The sequence below is a fragment of the Protopterus annectens genome, chromosome 1.part0 (assembly GCF_019279795.1).
Source record: "Protopterus annectens isolate FY-2018-M chromosome 1.part0, PAN1.0, whole genome shotgun sequence".
NCBI lineage: Eukaryota > Metazoa > Chordata > Ceratodontiformes > Protopteridae > Protopterus > Protopterus annectens.
This window is the reverse complement of record NC_056725.1, coordinates 955764610-955779372: the sequence shown is the minus strand read 5'-3', so window position 1 is coordinate 955779372 and position 14763 is coordinate 955764610. Positions and strand designations below refer to the sequence as shown.

General features: G+C 42.7%; 1 protein-coding gene across 1 annotated transcript in view; it reads right to left on the bottom strand.

The window, feature by feature from the left end:
- TMEM200A (transmembrane protein 200A) overlaps window positions 1-14763 on the bottom strand; it is a 793972-nt gene that overhangs the window by 493406 nt on the left and 285803 nt on the right. The window lies entirely within an intron of this gene.

Here is a 14763-nt window from a genome sequence, read left to right as displayed (position 1 = left end):
TTGATAGATGATGTAAGATGTTTATTCAAGAAGAATAGGCCTGAGTTATGCAATCTCTGATCCATTTTGAGATTGTAGCTTTTGTGATGGTTTGGCCCAATTTATTATCTGAGAAGGACACAAACAACTGGTCTGACTTACGAAGTTGCTGAGTCCTGTCTAAATAGAAGCGTAATTGCCTGTGAACATCCAATTTATGGAGAGTGTATTCTGCTTCATTAGAGAATTTTGGAAAGAAAACTGGTAGTTCTAGAGATTGTTGAAGACAGAAACTAGAACAGACCTTTGGGACAAAGGATGGATTAGGCCTAAGTGATACTCTATCCTTGTGGAAAATCAAGTACGGTGGTTTAATAGACAGGGCTTGAAGCTCTGAGACTCTTCTTGCAGAAGTAATAGCCACTAAGAATGCCGTTTTCCAAGACAGATATTTTAATTCGCATGTAGCAGCCGGTTCAAAAGGGGGAGATGTTAATGCGCGAAGCACCAAATCAAGATCCCACGGAGGTGCAGGATGAAAAACTGGTGGTCTTAACAGACTCGCACCTTTAATGAACGTTTTGCATAGTCTGCTGCTCATCAAAGGAGGATCCGTGGATTCATGGAATTTAGAGATAGCAGCTAGTTGGACTTTAATAGTTGAGACAGAAGATCCCTGATTAAACAGGGATGTTAAGAATTTCAAAACCTCTGGGACAGGAGCAGTGATAGGATCTAAGCCCTTGAGTTGAGCCCAGATAGCAAACCTCTTCCACTTACTGAGGTACAATTTGTTAGTGGTGGGTTTGTGGGCGCAAGATAAAATGTGAACAACTTCCGGTCTAGTGTGTGACTTCTAACTAAGGTTGGAAGTGGAGGAGCCAAGCTGTCAATTTCAGAGATTGAAGGGACTGATGCCAATGTCCCGACTGATGGATTAGCAAATCCGGGATCAGGTCTAAGGTCCACGGATCGTCCACTGCATGCTTTTTCAGGTAAGGAAACCATATCTGACGAGGCCAGTATGGGGCAATCAGAATCATTGAAGACCCCAGTTGAGAAGCTTTTTGAATAACTTTGGGAAGGAGTGGAATTGGAGGAAAGGCATAAAGTAGCCCTGTTGGCCAAGGTTGTGCTAGAGCATCCATGGCTGGTACTTCCTGATGTGGAATCAAGGAGAAGAACCTTTGGCACTTGGTGTTTTGTGGAGTTGCAAATAGGTCGCAGCACGGCGTCCCCATCTCTTGAAAACCTGGGCTGCTACTGTGCGGTTTAGAGACCATTCGTGAGGAGAGAGAATTGTCCTGCTTAATTTGTCCGCCAATACATTTGACTTTCCGGGATGTGGGTCGCTACCAAGAAGCGGTTGGTAGCTACAGCCCATTCCCACACTCTCATGGCCTCTCTGCAAAGGGGATACGATCTGGTCCCTCCTTGTTTGTTCAGATACCAGACCACCGACATGTTGTCTGTGTGGATGGCGATGATGCCCTGAGGAAGAAACTTGTGTAAGGCTTGTAGGGATAGAAGTACAGCCCTCATCTCCAACACGTTGATGTGGAGAAGAGCTTCGTCTGGAAGCCAGGAGCCCTGAACTAGCCTGCCCAGACAATGCCCCCCCCACCCTATCTGGGAGGCATCTGTCGTCAGGGTAACCACTGGAGGGAGAACAAAGGGTTTTCCCTGATCCAAGTTGGATGTCTGAAGCCACCAGCGAAGGTCCCTTTTGCATATTTCCGTAATCATGATGTGATGATTGAGGGGAAGATCCTGAAAGGACCATTGAGTTGACAAGAGCCACTGAAGAATCCTCATGTGTAATCTTGCTAGAGGAACTAAAAGAACCGTGGCAGACATTGAGCCTAAAACCTGTAGGACCATCCTGGCTGGGGCTTTGGATCTCGAGATCAGAGCTTGAACTTGGCCCTGTAAAGTTCGGATCCTTTCGGCAGGAAGAAAGACGCATCAATCTTGAGTCTATCTCTGCTCCTATAAACTTTATGCGTTGAGAGGGCAGCAAGACAGACTTTGACCAATTGAATGTAATCCCTAGGGAAACACCCAGGAGATGGTGGCTTTGAGGTTGTCCATTAGTAGATGCCTGGTGGTGGCAGTCAGGAGCCAGTCGTCGAGATAGGGAAACACTTGGAATCCAAGACTTCTCAGGTGAGCCGTCACTACTGCCAAACACTTGGTGAACACCCTGGGGCTGTGGTGAGACCAAAGGGCAGAGCACAAAATTGGTAATGACTGACTCCCAGGCTGAAGCGCAGATACCTTCTGGACGCCTGATGTATCGGTATGTGATAATAGGCGTCCTTGAGGTCTATGGAGCACATCCAAACATCCTTCTCCAACAACGGGAGAATGGATTGTAACGTGACCATTCGAATTTGGATTTCGTGACGGATTGGTTCAGTCTGCTGAGATCCAATATTGGTCTCAGGTCCCCTGTCTTTTTTGGCACTAAAAAGAACCTGGAGTAATTTCCTGATCCAATCTGGTCTGTGGGGACCGGTTGGATGACTCCTTTTTCTAGCAGCTTTAAAGCTTCTGCGGCTGCTATTTCCCTTTGACTGGGTGGTGGGTCCGGGATTCTCTTGGACGGTGGGGGTGAGTATTTGAATGGGGGTGCAGATAAAAATTTATTTGGACGAGAAGGGACTGGTTCCACGGTATCTGGATGCTCCCACGCCCTTCGACAAACTAAATCCAGAAGCTCGTCGAAGGGCGGAGACACCCAGGAGGCGGAGGGCTGAGCCCCAAAGGCCTTGAGGAGCACTGACTCGTCAGCAGAGGGGGGTTTGGATATCCAGCCGCCTCGTTGTTTGAGGATCTCTAAGATGTCTGCAAATGAGACATCATCCGAGGGCGACTGGGACCCTCTGCATCATCCATATCAGTGTCCGATGTAATAGACTCGGGGAGTCCACGTGCTTCCTCTTGCACGATCTCTTCCTTGGGGTTCCTCTGAAGACAACTCCGAAGAACCCTCAGGAGGAGGGAACCCCCACTGGGGTAACCTCAGGCCTCGGGCTCCGCTGGCTACGGACAGGGGAACTGCCAAAGACCCAGTCTCCACGCCCAGGAAGGTGCTGGTAAAACCGAGAGATGGCAAGAGGACTTGGCCAAGGCACTCCTCATGGCCCTGAAAGCCGGACCCCAGAATCCTGGGAGTGTCCGGACTCGAGCCGTGATAGCCGACGGAAGTCCCGCAGCCGAAGCACCGAGGGGGAGGCTCGGAACCGAAAGCATAGGTCCCGAAACATCACCCCCGGGTCCAGCCGAAGAAGTCCGCGTACCAAACTCGGACCCGAAGGCCCGGGTTGGAGTAAGGGTCGGAGCCGACCCTGAGATCTCCACCGGCTCCAACAGCACCTGCTCCGACGGAGCCGAAGCAGTCGGAGGAGGAATGGCAATGGGGTGGGCCAAGGTCATCGGCTCCGAAACCAGCTGGGTCGGAACCGAAACAAATTTTTGGAAGACTGGGGACTGGAACAGTCTTTGGAGCACCCTGTCTATATCAGAATCCGACATCCTCGAAGACCGAGAGGAAACAGAACGGGTTCGAGAAGGTCTCTCCATCGGCCCCAAAGGGCTAGGGGACCGGCTCCGAGGCGACTCGATGAGTATCGGCGCCGAGGGAATACTCACAGCAGATTCCATCGGTGCCGAGGTAGACTTCGCGCCGAGGAGGAAGTGTCTGAGCGGGCGACCCTTGTCGGCTCCGAGCAGCGGAGCCGACGAAGGTGACCCGCCTCGATGCCCCAGCCATCGGCTCGAAGCCAGAGGAGTCGATACTGGTGGCATCGAGGCAGACCGTTCCAACCTCGGCTCCGAAGTCTTTGAAGTCAAGGAGAGGCTTCCCTAAGTTTCTTGGCAGTCGGATCCGACGGACTGGTCGGAACCGAAGCCCTTTTCTTTTTGGCCGGAGCAGGAGAGGATGCCAAGGCTTCTTCAAAGGAAGGTTTAACTAACCCCTTAAGAATCAATTTATTTTTCCTCTCCTGGAGGACCCTTGAGGAAAAAGCGTGACATACACTGCATGACTCCTGCAAGTGCTTTGCCCGAGACAATATACACAGAGCGAATGATCGTCTGTGATAGACATTTTAAACCCGCATTTAACATTTTTAAAGCCCGAAGGCCTAGGGGTTTGAGACATGATGTTACACAATTCTAGTCACTTTGACAGGAAAGTAAACCACTAAATTCTTACTGCTAATAAATCTAAGCTTACAGTAACAGCTTAATGCAAACACTTCCTGTAAAAAAGAACAGGGAACTCTAAACCAATTATAGAATTACTAGAGACCCTGTAAAGTATTAAAGGTTGACAGTCCGGGAAGGCCCTGGATGGAGGGGGGCCGAAAACAAACTCAACCCAATCACACACAACAATTTAACAATCCAAATCGTACACAAAGTTAGCGATAGCCGTTAAAACAGCTTTTGTGAGCAAAAAACAGCAAAAAACTGACAGAAAAGTTAGTTAATAAAAACTACTCAGCCCAGCCAGCTCGAGACCACGTCTTACAGGGAAGCGCAAAGCGAGATCTGGGGGACTGGTAGTGGTGCATCCTGGGATATAGTAAGCTCAGCCAATAAGAGACTTCGCTCTTTGGCATAAGCGTGCCGAGTCGGAGCCGAGGGATCGGCTCCGAACCCATCATTCAGAATGTAGGCGAGATAGGATCACATAACATCATATGTTTAAGGACAGGACTCTGCAGCATCAAAGTGATATATGAAATAATAAATTAACAAATGCATTAGTGAAACATGGTATCTGAAGCTGGTATGAGTCACAGATTTAAGTTCTTGGTACTACAGAAATTAAATGAAAGTTTAAGGGAAGGGGATTTGAGTAACGAGACTGAACTTGCTGAGTTAAATGGATTGTCAACTTTAAAGCATATGTGCCACCTGGTTTTGATAGTGCTGTTGCTTTAAAGCCTCTCCTAAAGAAGAGAGGCTTAGTTTACTGAAAAGTGTTATCACCCAACAATTTTAATTGGTTTTAATTAACTGGAAGTTTTTTGTATTTAAAGGCCTGTTTTTTCATACTGTTTGTTAAGGTCTGAAGAAGCGAGCAATCGTGAAAGCGCTTGCCTGTTTTTATTTGTTTTTATCTGTTTTTTGGAATTAAAGTGTTCTTACTCTCAGCATTGGGCATCTTTTTGTTTGCTGTATTTATCTATACATAGTTTTTAAATTGAAGGTGGTTAAAGTGTACTTTTGTTGAACCTGAACAGAAGGAGCACTCAGGCCATGTTAGTACAAGTACTGTCATTAATGAAGTAAGAAATGCTGTGAATGTCAAACACAGGGTGGGTTTTTAAGTACTTACTAGATAATGACAAGTTTATTCATGAGTTAAGGATCTCTGGGTTAATAATAGGATACCCTTAAATATTTCCACTGAGAGTTGGAATGGTGGAAGATAGTAAAAAATATCTAGCTGACAATGAATTTAAGAGCTATTTAACAAACAAGAAGAAATTATAAAAGTTATTTGAAGAAAATAAATATGAATATAATGAGATGAAGTGGCAGTCAATCTGCAGATGATCATAAGCCTAACCAAAAAAAATATATATTCAAAAGCTCACTCGAGCCTCAGTGAGGGCAAGACAAAATAGAATGATAGGGAATCTGAAGCTGCCCATCCAATTATCTAGGTTTACCTTGAAGGTACAAGGGTGCTACTCTGCTTAACACATAGTGGAAGCTTGTTCCAGAGGTGAGGGATATGTTGGTATGTGAATTTACCACACCAACATGTCTTATTTAGCTGCTGATGAAAGTTTAGTTCCTTTAACCAAGTACATGAGGTACCACTAGTTCTGCAAAGGAACAGGAGGTCCAAATAAGGTTGTACCATTAATGGTTTGAAAGGCCAGACAAAGATCTCCACGGAGCAGTCTGTAAGAGACTGAGTGCAGAGAAAGGGCTAAATGTCTCTCTTGATAACTAAGGTGTTTGAAGCCAATAATATTTTTACTTATGAATCTCTGAAGTCTCTCAATTTACATGGTATGTTTAGACAAATACATGTCAAAAGGAGCATTATATTCAAAATAAAAAATGGGGCTGATAACATATAAGTAAAAGGGAATTAAGAATTCTTTGGATCTAGTGTGGAATTTGCCTTTGGAAATCAGATGACCCTCATAAAATGCTACATGTGGAGACATGATGGTCATCTGATAAGGATTTAATTATCAACAACTGTCCAGATCCACTACAACAGTGACTGCATGGAAGGGTGCTTCACCTACATGTAAGTGAAACTGTTTTGTTTACCAAAATGAACTAAGCTACATTTTTTACATTTAATTTGAGACAATTGTCCTTGCACCAATCGTTAACATTATCTAACCCATGATGGAGTAATTGTAAGTCAGTTGAAGATCAAATAACCACACCCAATTTACATATCAGCAAACTTAGTTAACCATAAGTCAGGAGTGCTGGTCTGAAGGTCTGAGAAATAGATGCCAAATCAAAAAAGGCCTAAAGCTGAGCCCTGTGGTATACCATGGCTTCTTTTTTTTTTCTTTCAGAAGTGGCACCTGTGACTCTAACCACATGGGTTTTGTCAGACAACCAGTTAGATAGCCAATGCACAATATAAGGATTTAAATTCAGATTTTCAAGTCTATCAATTATGCCTGCATGAAGAGTAGTGTTACATGCCTTGACCAAGTCTAGATATGCTGTATGCACTACATAGTCACTATCCACTGCTTCGGGTACTTCTTCAAAGAAAGTAATGAAATGAAAGAGGGAGGACCTTCGTTTTTCAATAATGAATTGATGAAGGTCCAGGGCTAAGAGATTTTAAATGTCCAGATTGATGTGGTCTGAGATAATGCACTCCATAAGTTTACATACAAGGCTAGCGGGAGTAATGAGTCTATAGTTACCAGGGTCTGTGGTTGGGCCACCCTTGTGCAATGACATGACAATGGTTGTCTACCAGGCTTCATGAGTGTAACCAGTGGAGAGACTTAGATTAGATATGTTAACTAGAGGTTCAGAAAGGGCATATTTGGCACAGATAATCAAGGCAACCTAGTATGTTAACAGGGCCCATGGATGAACTATTCTTACTTTTGAAAGCTGACAGAACTTGTTCTATACTAACTAGAGGGAGGGCTGGCTGGCACTGTGGAACCTGTGAATCAGCTATAACTTTGGGTAGAGTAAGATCTGCATGTTGTTAGCTAGGATATTAGCTATTTCCATTGGGTCAGATAGTATAGTATTACTGTGAACTAGCTCAAAATGTGTGTTATTTCACAGGCAAAGACAGATTTGTAGTCATTTTTGGTTTTAGTAGCCATTTTAACTTCAGGGTGATGCTGCAGTAGCGTTGTCACCTCACAGTAAGATGTTTTCCTGTTCGATTCTCAATTAAAGCGTCTTCTGTGTGGAGACATGCGTGAATGGGTGTACCTTCATTGAAGGTTGTGCGTCAGGCCTGGCAAGTCAGTACGTAAAAATCTACTGCCAATCATTAGCACTCCACTGTGGCGACTCCTAACCGGGAAAAGCCAAAAGATACAACAACTCAGCTTTCAGCTTCCTAATGGTTCCCTTTAGCTTTCTGTTAGTTTGTTTAAGTCAGCATTTTCGTACTTAAGCAACTTACTTATGTACAGAATTAAAAGATGCAGCATTTGAAAGTAGGGTGAAAATTTGGGCAAGGGTGGTGGCAGTATGAAAAAACAGTACATTAGATTTGAGTCATTTTTTTAAACAGAAGATAGGGAAGCCAAAAATGAGGGGTGGGGTTAAAAAAAAAAAAAAAGGCTACAGCAAACTAGTTTAACTACTCAGTATATACAATAAGATACTAATGACTGTCAGGCTGATAGAAATAGAAAAAAGACACTTAACCAAAATAAATTACTGAAAAAAGCAAATTACGCACCTAGGTAGTCTGTGATTGTCCACAGTTGTACTACACTCTTTAAAGACTGTTACAACAGACTGGTAATCTCCTTTTCTTCAGAGACTGTTTAACAATACAACATAAACTCTGGAGAGTGACTTACATTAAATTTGCAAACCAGCTGAGATGCTAACAAACGACAATAGAAAGCTGGATGAAAACAGTGTGAATAGCAATGATTCTTGGTGATAGCCTGATTCAAAATCACTGCTGTACTTCATATATGAAGTGAATATGACAACAACTACATCTGACAGTTGTAGGAATAACAAAATCAAAAATCAACCCGTACGAAGACATCCGCACTACAGTTTGATAAGCATACATATTACTCAGCATTTCTAGCTGACGTACAAATTGAATAATGCATTCTTATATAAGAACTAATAAGTGGGAAATGATCATTTCCTGCTTACCTCCAGTTGTGAAAGTATGAGTCATTTACTTACTGCCCATAGATACTCATCAATTACTGAATTAAAAAATAAGTCAGGAAGTTTCATTAATATTCTAATTATGAAAAGCACACAAAAAATATAGACAGAGGGCTTAGGCAATTCAAAAAACACAGCTCATGCCTTAGTTTTCCCTAGCTAAGACAAAAATTTCATTCACTTGATCGAATATATTTTAGTTTAGTTTTCTCCCTATGTATTATCTCTGTATGTAGAGAATGTGCAGAGAAAAATATACTTTTGCCAGACACACCTACTCTTTCTAAATTGACAGGACCAATGAATCTATGTTTTAAACAATTAAGAAAATTTATATAAAATAATTAATAAAAAAAACAGAAGAGTAGAAATGTTTCCAAAAATCTACAAAAAGCAGAATGTGCCATGCCATTAAATATGTGACTGTTTCAATTTTTCCTAAAGACAATTTATTTTTTTAAACATACTAGGTGCAGTTTTATACCCAGAAACCATACAGTACCATCAGACTTCCTGCCATGTTTTAAAATCTGTTTACTTTTATTATTACAGTGATTCAACATTGAAATACATGAAAAGCTGCCTGAGTAAAGTGATCAAAACTTAAGTGCTACCCAGGGCTGAACTCAGTAATAACAAAATAAATGGAAGCCAAAAGCAGGTTTTAAAATGAACATGGAACATAAAAATAAAAGTAGACATACTGCCATGTTTTTCTTTGCAATTCTTCTCATATGATAGTCCATCAATCCATCTACAACCCCTTTTCCCAATTTTTGTACATGGGGTCAGGGTGTCACTTCAACAGTGACAGTAATCTATAGCCAAGGTTTTCACAACCAGGTGGCTAGCCCTGCCGCTGTAGTTCTTCCAAACCACACACACACACACAACTAATAAACTGAGAAAATTCAAAGAAATACTTACAGACTTGCAAAATCTTGCACTATTCTGTTTTACACCTTAGATTTTTGGCATAATCAGCCTTTTTTTAATTTACAATTTTTCCAAATAGCAACACCATACAGCCTATCTCGATCTGGCCAAAGCCTTTGATACCATTCCCCACTCCGGAATTATTGATAAACTCAACAAACTAGGCATCAACCCCTACATCACTAGGTGGGTTGCATACTGGCTGACAGATAGAACCCACAGTGTGAAAGCAGCAGACTCCAAGTCAGACTCCCGCCCAGTCACGAGTGGAGTCCCACAGGGATCAGACCTGGGTCCTCTCCTGTTTGGCATCTACTTCTCTGAGATCCAGACCAAGACAGAAGGACTCTGGCTGACCAAACTTGCAGATGACTGCAAGGTGGGAGCCATTATTAACTCCCCAAGTGATGTAGACATCCTACAGAAAGGCCTCACTGAAACCAGTGACTGGTGTCGAAACCATGGCCTTAAGCTTATTGACAAAAAATGCATTGTCATCCCCTTTGGGAAAAACTCAGTTTCCACTAATTACCACATCAATGGGAGCCCACTGAACACTGAAGACATTATAAGAGATCTGAGGACATAGGTTGACAGCAACCTCTACTTCAACCACCACATTGCCACTGTGTTCAGAAAATCCTTCTATGTGGCACATCTCATTACCAAGGGTTTTGTATCCAGGAAGAAAGAGGTCATCATCTCTCTCTACTCCTCCCTCATTAGGCCAATCATCGAGTATAATGTCCCATTTGGCATGTACCTCACTAGACACATGCAACAGCTGGAAAGGCCACAAAAGTACCTCATGAAGAGAATCCTAGGCCTTAAACACATGTCCTACATGGACAAACTAAAAAATTCCAGCTATTATCTGTCTCATATCGTCTACTAAGAGGCGATCTCTGCTTGACTTACAAAGCCATGAATGACCCAGCTCTGTTAGAAATGCTACATTTAAAGAAATCCCAATCCCTCCGCACCACAACCTCATTACCACAATCAACAGAACATGCTGGATGGAAAGGTTCATAACCCAGAGACTGCCCATGCTCTGGAACAGACTTCCCATATGTGTCAAGCAGAGCACCTCGCTGGTCCTCTTCAAGCAAAATCTTAATGAGTGGATGGGTAATAGAAAGTTCACAAGGAAAAACCACTTTAATGACAAAACACAGCAGAGCTTTCGGACATAATCCTTCTTCACTACTACAAACTTATAAAATTTCTTTCATCTTATATACAGGCCCAAAGTAGTCATGTGGTTAGCAGCCCAAAAATCACATGACCATAAGTATCACTCAATAAGACAAAGTTAAAACAACACAGATAGCAATGATTCTATAGTACATAACAAAAATTTAAATAATTTAAAATTCAGCTTGCTAATATGATTAATAATCAAAGTTACACATAAAATTCATATTATAAAATTCATATTGTAGAAACAATATACATAATTATAAATTCAATCTACTGAGCTTAACCAAAATTGGTTTAAGGCTCAGCATATTGTTCAAGCCAGGAGAACGGTCACCAGCAAACCTTAAAATCCACTCATATTCTTTAATTTCTAAGAAGTTATTTATATCACCACCTCTTGGGGAGGGGAAAACAATGTCAATGTCTCCCTAATGCCAGACATTCCTGATGACTGCTTCTGCAAACCAAACTGATATTAATGTCAGTGAGTTAGTAGGCTCTATTTAAATCAAATGTCACTCAGGCATCTTGGAATGAGACAAGCAGATTGCCTTATAAGAGATGCATCTAAAATTAGCGCCTCTTGACTGGCCAGTTGCCTACTCTTTGTAGTTTACCCTCTCCTAATCTTTGCTGGTCCACACTTCCAGCATGCACTGTTCTAAGAAAGACTTACTAAGGTAAGTATAATCTCTGAGCATCTCACTATCCTAAAAGTAATTATTTCAATGGACCTGAACTTTTATCCTGAGGTTCTCCTGCCAGGTGATTACTGTGTCACAGGGATGACAACTATAATGCTCACCCACTCAAACAGACACTAGAACATTAGCAATGTATACACTGGGGCACTGTACTGCTATGGCAGTCACAAAGGAAATAGACACAACTCTCAAGTCAGTATATATAACTTATTTCTATTTAGGTTTCAACTGGGCCTAGCAGTTCTGGAAGAATGACTGGTTCCACATATCAGTGATGGTTTTGTTCAGTATTTGTTGTAGACAATCAAAGATTATACACAGCACTTTGGGCATTAATATAATTTTAAACACAAACTTTCTTCAATCTACAGCTTGCCATTTACTGTAGCAGCTGTTTACAATTCTTGCAGACTTGACTCTTAACCAAGCTGAACCTCATAACATGATAGGCAAGGTGATGATCATTGTGCTGGGAAAGTACAATTGTGTACATTTACTATAAATGTAGATGTTTGAGTGTATTCAATGTTGCAGTCCTGACAACTCTTGGCTGTCCTAACTACCAGAGTAAATTCTTTTTGCCTCCTGGGCTGGTGGACACCCTAACAGATGTCAATATGCTCAGGTATAAAGCGAGCCAGCCTGCGTAATCACTTAGTATTTTCTTGACCTCTTCTAGGAGGAGCCCAAAGTGTACCATAGATGAACCAGGATAGGGGACCTAAACCAGGGTAGTCTGGGGTAGTGTCCCCTCGCTATTTTAGTTAATTTTTTTAGCCTACCTAGTAGGCTGAGGCAGAAGGAGGGAGGGAAAGAAGACTGGAACAGTGGATACACTTGAACATCTACATTTATGGAAAGTGTACACAAATGTACTATGTTCTTCGTGTTTCACTGTTGCAGTCCTGACTGTTGGGAAGATTCCCAAAGCTTAACTGAGGGTGGAAGGAGATCATGGAGAAGAGAGGATTCCTTGCAGGGCTGCAGATGCAAATCCTGCTCTAGACTTAGAAAAGGCTGCCAGGTGGTAGTGCCTAGTGAAGGTATGTACAGAAGACCAAGCGGCTGCCTCCAGAATGTCTTTAGTGAGGACCCCCTTAAGGAAAGCTGTAGAAGTAACTGTGGCCCTAGTTGAGTGTGACCTAATCAACTTAGGGGACTTTTCGCCATGATGGCTGTAACAGAAAAAAATGCAGTGAGATATCCACTTTATATTGTCTGTTTAGAAGCTAGCTTTCCTTAAGAGCCAGGGGCAAAGGTTATAAACAGCTGTTCTGATTTCCTCAAAGGTTTTTGTCGTATAAAGGTAGACAAGAAGCATTCTGTGCACATACAAAGAATGAAGTACTCTTTCTCCTCTGTTCTGAGGGTTGGGGAAGAAGGTAAGTAGATGAATGTCCTGACTTAAAGAGACACATTCGTGACCACTTTGACATGAAAGACGGGTTAGTTTTGAGGGAGACCTTGCTTTATGGAAGATAATGAACAGTTCCACCACCATTACGGCCTGCAAATCAGCTACCCTCCTGGCTGAAGTGATAGCCAGCACTAGGGCTATTTTCCAAGTAAAATAATTTAAAGAAGCATTAGCTACAGGCTCAAAAGGAGGCAAAGTCAATTTTTCTAGGACATAGTTGAGGTTTCATGGAGGGATAGGTTTTCTCCTGGGAGGTCTAATGTGGATGATACCCCTAAGAAATTGTTTCAGCAGGGGGTGTGAAAAGATTGGAGGAAGAGTAGGGATGTGAGCAGAGATGGCTGAGGCATGGGATTTTAATGGAGGAAAAAGAGAGGCCTTTATCCACCAGACTGGCCTGGTGCTCCAGGATAGTTGAAATGTTAGCTGAAATTGGCACAAGAAGGTGCTTCTGGCACCAAAGAGAGAATCTTTTCCATTTGGCTGAGTAAGACTTTCTAGTGCTAGCATTTCTACACTCTTTTAGAATGTTTTGCACCTGCTGACTTAAGTTGGTGTTCCAGTTGGTTGTGGAATTATCCATACTGAAAGTCTAACAGTCTGAAGATTGCGGTGCACGATCCTCCCCTTGTTTTGGGTGAGGAGGTCTACCTCTGTGGTTACAGCCAAGGTTTCTGATTGATGAGCTCAAGGAGGAGTGGAAACCAGAGTTTTCTGGGCCAGTCCAGTGCTATCAATATGACCCTTGGACCCTCTTCCCTTATCTTTAGAAGCACTCGAGGCAGAAGAGGCAAGGGTAGAAAGGTATAAATGAAATGGTGAGTCCATGGGAAGGTGAAGACATCTGCTCTCCATGCAGATGTCTGCTTTGTCCTGGTATAGAATGTTCTCAGGTGAGCATTGAGTTTGCTGGCAAATAGGCCCACCTGTGGGACTCGCCATTTCTGAGTTATGCTGAGAAATATTTCCTGATGCAGATGCCATTGTGGGGGTCTGTCAAGTTTCTGCAGAGGTGATATGTTATAGTATTTTGTTCTCTTGGCAGATATTGTACTATGAGGTGTAGCCCTACAGAGTGTGCAGTCTCCAAGACTTGCAAGGCTAGATAGCACATGGTGTAGGAATGCATGCCCACCTGCCTGTTTTAGTACCACAATTGTCTGTTTGTATGACCAGAACTCCAGGTATTAGTTTTTCTTTGAAGGCCAGTAAACCTTTTTGTACTACCATAAATTCTTTCTAGTTTATGTGTTTCCTCCTGTACTGAGTGAACCATATTCATTGGGTTTGGAGGTGTTGGAAATGCACCCCCCCAGCTAAAAACGAAGCATCAGTGGTGATGGTTTGGACCTGGGGTGTGAATCTGAAGGACAGGCCCTGATTTTGGGTAAATGCCTGTACCCGCCATTCAAACTCTTGTTTGAGGCAAGGTATCAGGTGTATTTCAGTGTCCAGGGATTGAGAGCTCTGGCACCACAGATTTTTAGATACCACTGAAGCTTCCTCATGTGTAACCTGGCTAGTGGCACCAGGAGGATACAGGATGCCATGTATTCCAGTGCTCTGATGAATTCTCTGGCTGTGATTTACTGTGTTTCCTGGATTTTTAGGAAGTAGTCTGTCAAAAGAGTGACTTTGTTCAGGAGGAGGAAGACCCTCGGAAGTGAAGAGTCCAGGAGTGCCCCTAAGAAAATCATTTCTTTGGTTGGGACAGTGATGGATTCCTTGAGGTTTAGTGTGAACACCACAGAAGTCAGGAGGTCCTGTGTGAATTTCAGGTCTTGTGAATCTTTGACAGATCTGTGGCTTGTATCAAGCAATCATTGAGGTGTAAATCTGGACCCCCTTTGGTCCTGCAGAAAGCAACAGCAAGAGGCAAACTCTTTGTGAAAACCCTTGAAGCAGCAGACAATCCAAAGGGCATTGCTGAAAATGATAGTGACTGGAGCTTGCTCTGAAGGGAAGAAAGCTTGTGTGCGACTTTTGTATGGGAATATGCAAATTGGTGTCTTTTAGGTCTATTGAGACCATGAAGGCCTGATGAGTTATCATGGGTAGTAATTTTTGAAGGGTCAGCATTTTTACTTTTGGCACCCTGAGAAATTGATTTAATTTGGACAGATCCAGAAT